General features: G+C 46.0%; 1 long non-coding RNA gene across 1 annotated transcript in view; it reads right to left on the reverse strand.

Annotated features, from left to right (window-relative positions):
- LOC142571286 (uncharacterized) overlaps positions 1-6,405 on the reverse strand; it is a 48,114-nt gene extending 41,709 nt beyond the window's left edge. The window contains exons 1-2 of the long non-coding RNA XR_012825836.1: positions 6,279-6,405; positions 5,922-6,067 (exon numbers count right to left, since the gene is read on the reverse strand). This is a non-coding gene — a long non-coding RNA (uncharacterized LOC142571286). The remainder of the gene's footprint in view (positions 1-5,921; positions 6,068-6,278) is intronic.
- Positions 6,406-8,708: the final 2,303 nt, after the last annotated feature.

Below are 8,708 nucleotides of genomic sequence, written 5' to 3' on the forward strand. Positions count from 1 at the left end.
TATGTAAGGGTTGGTTATATATTCCGCACACTTCTGTATCACCTGATTGATAGTGTGAACAGGCACGTACTCGGGGGTGAGGGGCGAAATTAAGCGGCATACCCCCCCCCCCTCCCCGTCCACGCCACACTGCTCACACACATTCCTAAAGCGCCGCCAAATCAATGTTGAGACTTCACAGCTAGTGGCGGTCAACATTTTGCTGCCTTTTTCACTCCTTTTGGATGGCTGTAGTTATCGGCATCTTCTGGGGTGTGAAGACCTGTTTTCTCATAGATTCGGTGCCCGCGCGATTAACCCGAGGTGCATTTAGTTGTCACCACCTATAAACGTTTTGATATATATATTTAATTGAACGGTAACGCGCATTGGTGTTGCTTCGTTAGTTCAACCTTCTTTGTTTAGACTTATCCAGGGACCAGGAAAGGGATTCGGTTCGTAGTCAGCTGGTCTGTATGCACGAGAAACGAGTTTATTTATTTATTTATTTATTTATTTATTTGTTTATTTATTTAAAATACTTTTAAGCCCCGAAGGCATTACAGAAAGGAGTGGGTAAGCATAACAAAAAATTGTGCAAGATGCAAATACATATTCAACGTGGCGTTTCATGAATGGTGGTTTTGAAGGTGTCGGTATCCAGGATGGCTGCAACGGTGGCGGGAAGGTAGTTACAATCTTTGTTTGTGCTAGGGATGAATGCATTACTAGAAGGTTTAGTACGTGAAGACGGCACACCAACTTTGAAACTGTGGTCAGAGCGAGATGATATGTATGACGGTTGGGTGATAAGCTGTTCTTTTAACAAAGGGTTGTGGTGGTAGATTTTATGGAAGAGCGAAAGAGGGAAGCATCTACGACGGAAAGAAAGTGGCAAGTGTTGTTTTCATTGAGTTAACGCTACCCTATCGGGAGCAGTTTGATAAGACGAAACGGCCTGCACGATTTTGACTGGCTTAATTCTATGCTGTTTATGAGTGTAATGTTAGCCGGGTCCCAAATGGCGCATGAGTATTATAGTTTGGAGTGAACTAATGTTTCGTAGAGAGTTTCGGTGACGATGGAGCAGATGAGAAGTTTCGGCGCAAATAGCCCAACATGAGATTGGCATTGCTACATATAATGTCGACATGCATGTGCCAGGAAAGGATGCTGCAAAGTTGCGGCCGGACAAAACGCCAGATGCGTTTAACTTGTCCTTTTGTTTATTATTTGCTCGAGTGACTGCTCGCCGCGACGGTGGCAGATCCTCGGAACCATATACCTGCGATATGGGTTACATAAGGTGGAAAATAAAATAATGCGAAACAGCGTCCATCATCAAACCCTGCAATAACCCTTAAAATGAAGCTTTAGCTCGGATGCTCCTATCTAAATACATGTAAAAGGAGAATTCGTTTTTCTGGGCAACCATTGCACCAAATTTGGCGAGGTTTGTTGCATTTAAAAGAAAGATTTAAAATCTAGTGACTGTTTGTTTCGAATTTTCGATTTCGGTCAATTTTTTTTTTATCAAAAACTGGCAAACATCGAAAATATTTAGAAAACGAAACTATGAAGTTTACAACGCTATAACTAAGCAAAAGAAATGACGTAACAAATATGTGAGTTGAATTAACAGTACATCTAAAGCGGACAAAATTGATATGTTACACTTGAATATGTAAAAATTTAGTAATATCTAAATACAGCTTTTGCGGAACCCTCGTACACAACGTAAGAAATTCACGTAAGATATCAAATTTGTCCGCTTTCAATGATCTAGTGGATTCCGTTTACAGAACCGCGATATCTGTTCTTGATGCAGAGCTGTTAATTTATAAAGTTCGTGCTATTTTTTTTCAAACTTTCGAATTTTTGAAAATCCTTTTAACAAGATTGAGGCCGTAAATTGAAATTGCGCTTCCAACAGCCGCCCGAATTTAACTTCCACTCTCAAATGCAACAAATTTCATTAAAATCGGTCCAGGGGTTATCTCAAAACAGCGTATTTGCGTTTTACATGTATTTGAATAGGCCGCGTCGGAGGTGGGCTCGAGCTAAGTTTCTTCTTCAGAGGAAGCGTTAGAGTTCCTCTTTAGAATTTATGGCCTGAATTTCGTGAAAAGGATTTTCAAAACTTCGAAAGTTCGAAAAAGAATAGACGCACGAAGTTTATAAGTGAATAGCTCTGCATGAAAAACAGATACCGCGGTTCTGTACACGGCACCCATTAGATCATTCAAAGCGGACAAATACGATACGTCAATTTATATCTTACGTAAATTTGTTGCGTTGTGTAGAAGGGTTCAGAAAAAGCTACATTTCCATATTACTTAATTTTTTTAGATTCATGTGCAACATATAAATGTTGTCCCCTTTAGATGTAACATCAGATGCAAACACCGAGTGCGTAACCTCTTAAAAGAAACCGTGTCCGTAGGATAGATCTGAAAGAATACCGGCTCCAAATGTGCCGTCAAATGCATATGCGTTTAAGGTAGAACTTATCGTGCTGTTTATTTTTTCCACAGCACGGAAACTTATTTACTGGAACGGCAACGCATTTCGCTGTGGATTTTGTGTGCTTATATTTCTCGGAACTAATGCAAGGCCCGCTCCTATGCACATGCATTCTTTGTTTGTGTTTTTTTCTTTTTTTTTAAACAATACAGCTTTCTTATTAAGAAGTGATGAGCGCAGCGAACGTGGCGTTTTTGCAGACGAGTTCCTAGGCAAGGTGGAGATACTTTGGCGCTAATAACGTGAGCTCCAGACTGTCTTACTTGGAAGCGGTCACATTTTAATGCACATACAACATTTAAAAATCTTGAAATACGCACTTAATTCGATATATTCATAATCGACTCCCATATATATATCGAAAATATCGAGAATGAGCGCGTCTCGCTGCGCGTGAGACGGCAACGCCCCGTAAAGAAGGTTGAGGGCGAAGTGTGAATGGCAGCATGCCACAGGCTGAGATGTCCAAAGAGATACACGAAGCACTTCCTGTCAGCCCAGACCTCGGAGCAGCCAACGATTTGTCTGCTCGGCCACCAGATTTTCACTTCGGCGATAACTTCGAAGATCGCTAGGCCAGGGATGCGAATTTCTGCGGCCACACAAATACTGTAGGCCCCGAGGTGATCACAGCATCGAATACGGACGTATCTCGCCACCGAAACGACGACGGCTTTGGGGCTCGCGAGGCCACAGGATGGCGTGGGTCTCATTGGGAGCCTGATGCCATGGCGCCCGAGTCGTCGAAGCCACTGCCTGTGCGCCTGCTGATCTTTTGCGCCTTCATCGCGACGACCATTACCAGGTTCGCGAGGCCGGGATGCTGTGCTCTGCCAGCTGTACCGAGCGCCAGCAGAATCATCGAACGCGCGAGCCACGAGCATTCAACATCAACAGTGACAATAAAAGTTTACGCGACGCCCCATGACACCGGCCGAAACTACGACGCAGTGAGTGCAAATATTGAAGACCAAGACGGCGAGCAGCTATTGATATCAAGGAATAACGTTCGTGCGAAAGTTCGACTGCTCAATACAAAAATTCGTCAAGCGCTGGCGTCTTCGCCGCCACAGGTGTATAAGCTATTCCGCCCACTCTCAAGGCCAAATCACCCGTGCGCTTGTTAGCACGCGAAAGCTCACGCCGGCGCACCTACGCATGCGCAGCTGGTGCAGGAGAGATAGCACGCGTCGAAGCGCGGCGCGAGCACGGATATCTGCTCCGGCTGCCCTACCCCCTCCGCGCGCTAGGAGAAAAGTGTGGCGGAATGACGTAGTAGGTTCTCATTTTTTTTGCTGCTGTTTTATTTTTTTGCTGTATGGCCACGCCTTTTGGGCCACAATGGCGGCGTTGTTATGGTTTTGAGCGCTCACACGTGTTGCTCTGGTAGGTTTCGTGCCGTGGCAAAGGCGCTGTGTGGGCGGGTTTGCGTTAGTCACCGTGTCTTGTTGCGCTGTGTTACCTGCACCGTGCTCTGCCGGATGTTGCGCGAGCGCGCGTGTAGCGCGGCGTGGTTACGCGAAAGATGTAAACAAGAGAGGAGGGTGGCCCAAAAGGCGGAGCATCGCCATGAGCAACGCCAACTTCCGGCTTCACTTTTGCTCCACAAGGAGTGACGTCAGGGCCTCTCCTTAGTTTCCTTCCTCCGTGGCTCCGGCTGTTGGGCACACGCAAAATGCGCCGGGAAGCATGTAGCCTGGCCTTTAGAGTCAAGGAGAAGAGACTATTTTGACCAAATGGAGAGTGAATTGGATGAATCTGGTAGCTTCCAGTAGGATATGCGACGCAAAAGCGAGACATGAGTTGCGAATTAGCGAGTTTGAACGGAAGCCGTTCCTAAATACCTGCGGAAGTCCAGCATTTCATAGAAATGCATCAAACAGCCACTGGGAGTGCAAGAAGGATGCAAGGCCGACCAATAGATTTGGAGAGAGTGCATAAACGGTGCCCCCCAAGGAGACTAAAACCAAGGAGGTATTTAAACCTCCTTGACTAAAACAAACCAACCAGTTGAAGTGACTCCATCCTTCCCATACGAAGGTAAACGCCAGTGTTTACTTCTAAGACAATGCAATCACTGAAGACCGACGAGCAAAAGTCTGCGATAAGAACGGTTCTCCAACGTGAGACAATGACTAGTAAGAACCTTGACTATGCGGAAGATGCGCACAGCGATCCTTTTGCTGGGGAAGATGTCTGCTTGCTCCCACTGTGAAAAACGTTTGAGCGTGTGCCGTGCTGGTAACAAGCGGACACGAAAACAAAGAAAAGAAATAAGGCCCTGCGGAGGAAAGCAAACAAGGCTTGGAAGCGACGTAGTTCGGCAAGAGCGATTGCAAGAATGGGTATCAAACGTCATGCGTGCACCGCATTTTCCCACTAGACATAGGACACACCTAAAGTTACATTTCTGCAATGACCGATCAATGAGAAACAAGCGCCGTGATCCTGGCATTAAAACAACGCCCTGGGGCAACGCAAGTCAAAAGCGTAAATTGAAACGCGAAAACTGAGCGGAGCATAAGTCAACACCACGAAATCAGCACTAACGTGAAAGGAGCCGCCAAACCAAAGAGAAAGCCGAAAACTCGTAGATACTTTCAGTTCCGTGACACTACAGGAAGGATGTATGAGGCACAGACAGATGGCATCACTCGGATGGATCGTGGTCGTGCCAAAAAAAAAAAAAAAAAATGATTGTTCGAAACCGAAACAAAAATGGAAACACCGCTGGAGGATAAAGCGCTCTGATTAACATCCGGACAGCTTCGACGTAGACAGTTTGAACTGCATAGGACATTCGCCGACAAGTAAAAGCCCCAAATTTAAATTAATTCGCAGGCCGGCAGATGTGCCATCAACCCCTTCGTGCACGCTTTCTTCTTTTTTCTTTTTTCTTTTTTTTACGTTCGGAAGTGCTGAACTTCTCCGCGAAATCGCACATGCGGTCTGGACGGTGAAGCAATAACAACGCTGATCGTCAGACACGTCATGGTAGCCTACCTGCATTCTTTCTTTCTTTTTTGTTTTGTTTTTGGTCAGATTAATGAATTTAAACACGAAAAAGTTTCACGAAGATGGTTTCTAGTATGTGTATCATTTTGTTTTCACTGAAGTGGACTGAATCAGAAAAATAATTGCATCTTTCACTAGGCGCTCCCAAATGCAAAAATCGCAGTCAACGCGATCGTTGCATGCATGTGACAACGGAATGCGAAGTCCGCGTGTGCGGATATCGCAGTTCCGAAAAACGCAGCGCAATATCGCTCCATGTGCAAAAAACGAATGTCCCTGTCTACGTTGACAACGCAACGTTCTTGTCTCGTAGCGTTGCAAAGCTTTCAGAGTTATACAAACTATACCTGCTTGCCTGCTACGTCGTTCAAGGTCAGTTCTAGCGGCGAAGGCGTAGTACATACCTGTCCTCTGTGCACGAACACGGGGAAGCCGCTGTTGCGTCAGGTTGGCTGCAGCATTTCCACGCACCAGCATGCACTGCAGTGCCTACAGCCAACGCGATCTGCCTTGGCCATTCCTTTGTGCTGGCGGCACTGTGTCTTCGAAACTGGAACCGAAGAGGACAATTTTCTCGGTGTATGGTTCCATTCTGCACTAAATATGCTGAACATACAGTTGAACGATCTAGTGATAAAGCGCTCTCATTGCACCAAGGCTCTGAGCTCTCGAGATGCGAAATCAAGCTATCGCAAGCGCGGGAGCAGAAATGAGATTATGCAATAACGCCGTGTTAAAACACACACAAGTAAAGAACTCACCGTAAAAACTCACGATGGTCTGCGAAAGACACTTCACCGTCGCTGCAGGTTGCGGGACACTGTACCTGCCGTCTCAGGATGGCAAGTCGCTACAAGATGGATTGCTTTGGCTTGCATATGTCCACCACGCAGAAAAAAAAAAAATCTTGCTTATATACATGCGCCTGTCTCAATGGCCTGTCTTTAAAATTTGCTAGCCACCGCATATTAGAAGGTATGCGCGCAATAAACATTTATCAATTGACCTCGTGTTAAGTTCTCAGCTCTGCGTTTAGTTCAAGTCAAAGCGTGCGGGCGCCAGTTTCAAAACAGTTTTGTGTGGGAGACGCTGAGAAGGCACACGATATGTATCTGTTTCAGAACGTGCATGTGTTCTGTGAAGGTACGTTGGACGGGCAGCGGGCATGGACGGTTATGTGCGGGTGCATGTGTTCTCGGGTCACAACCGGTCGAGCGCTGTCATCTGCCTTGAGGCGCAATTAATTGAAATGCGCTCATTGCGATGTCTTGAAAATGCTGCCCGTTCGCTTACGCAGCCTGCTTAGCGCTACTCGCCCACATATCACCCTTGCGAGTCACTCGCCCCGCCGTGTCGCCGTATATCGTGCGTTGGTTCGGCCACTCGCTTGCGACGGACGATGAGAAACTGTGTTTGCAATATGATGCGGCCCCTCAGTTGGTACACACAAAGAGAGAGAGAAGAAGCAAGAAAATCGTATAGCGCTGTGGATGTCTAATCGTATTTACGAACGCGGTATAGATGCGAGTGTGATCCTTTTGATCGGTTTCACCGGGTCGCCGTGCAAATTATGCTAAACTCATATATGCAGCTAATTTGAATAACACTGCGCACCTTTTACATATCATGTAAAGTCGGGCGCAACATATATCTTAAAGTGTATATACTTCTCACGTCCTTCGTGAACCCTAGGGTCTGGTTTGATACTGTAGGATGACTTTCTTGCAATCTGTGTAAATCGACGAATCGCCAGAAAAAATACGCGGAATTCTACGAATTCCGTTGCAAACGTTGAAACTTGAAAGCGTCTTGAAACGCTGTATGTACTCATTAGACTCGAGGTTATTTTGAAACGTTTCACTATATCCAATGCACTCGTTCGTTATACCACAGTCCGTGTGCGCACTTCAAGAACCTACCGGAAAGATACCCAAGCCTTTGCGAACACTTGACTATATGCGGTGCAATTCCTTCGCTATATATACCCGACTCTTTTCGTATGCTGATTACTGCATACGAGCTTGGGACGCATGTTCCTGTGTGCTGCTCGGGCTGCGGACTGCTCAATTGCGCACTATATCCCGTGCAACTCATTCGCTGTACACGATGTGTATTGAAACGATTCACTATATCCGGTGCACTCCTTCGTAATTCCCGAGGTCTTGTGCACAGTTTAATTGAAACAACCCCCAAACTTACACGAGACTTTCCAAACGCATTCTATCACTATATCACTATACAATAACTTCTGCAGTCTCCACCCTGTTCGACTCATGTTCCTGTACGCTGCGCCGCTCTACTCTCTCCTCTGTATGCGAAACGCCTGTTCCGCCTCGATGCAGACCACGTCGGCGGCCGCTGCCTCACGAAAGCTTCACCGTAAAACTTTTGCGGTAAGGCTAGGGCCGTCCATTCAAGAGAGAGAGCCCTCGGTAGGTCAGAGCGACGTCGACGTATTTCGCCGCGTTTGCAGATACTTACCCAAACACTCCGCGTCCCCCCACCCCGGTACTACGAGAAATAAGTGCTCGTTAGGCAAGACGCCACACCGTTAGCGTTGTGCGTAATGAGCATAAAAACGCACATTCGTTGCGCCAGTTTTCTCGGCTGTACAAAGAAGCTTTTTTTCGTTTCAATCGCTGGTGTGGCGGAATGCAGACGACAGCCCGCTCCTCAGTGGAGACCACGGTGGGTGGAGAGACAAGGCTGCTGCGAGGAGGTTTCGTTTTTCCTGATGATTTTGCAAATAGGCGCTCACCTTACAACTAGGGTCACTGCAAACTGTTTCAAGCTCGTTATCAGCTGTTTTACACGTTTCGTATTCTCTTTCCTTTTTTTTCCCCGTATACACAGTGCTAGATTGCGCAATTTTGACGCTAGGTGACGAATAATGCCGGTACGTCGAGGCGTGTTCGAATACGCGGGCAAAAAGGTCTTTGTAAAAGTAGACATCTTTGTGGTTCGAATGGAGTTACCAAATTTTTTTAATAAATCTTGTAATTACCCCGTCTTTATATTTTATTTTGTGTCTCGCCTTGCGCGAGTAAAAAAAAAAAGTTTGTTTTTGTTGTACTGCACAAAATTGAGTGTTTTTTGTTGCCAGCATTTTGTGTTACATATCAATGTTTCCCGATTTTTGTGGTTAATGCTACGCAGTACGTTTGGATAGTTAACACGTCAGTATTACAATT

This window comes from Dermacentor variabilis, chromosome 1 (genome assembly GCF_050947875.1).
Source record: "Dermacentor variabilis isolate Ectoservices chromosome 1, ASM5094787v1, whole genome shotgun sequence".
NCBI classification, from domain to species: domain Eukaryota; kingdom Metazoa; phylum Arthropoda; class Arachnida; order Ixodida; family Ixodidae; genus Dermacentor; species Dermacentor variabilis.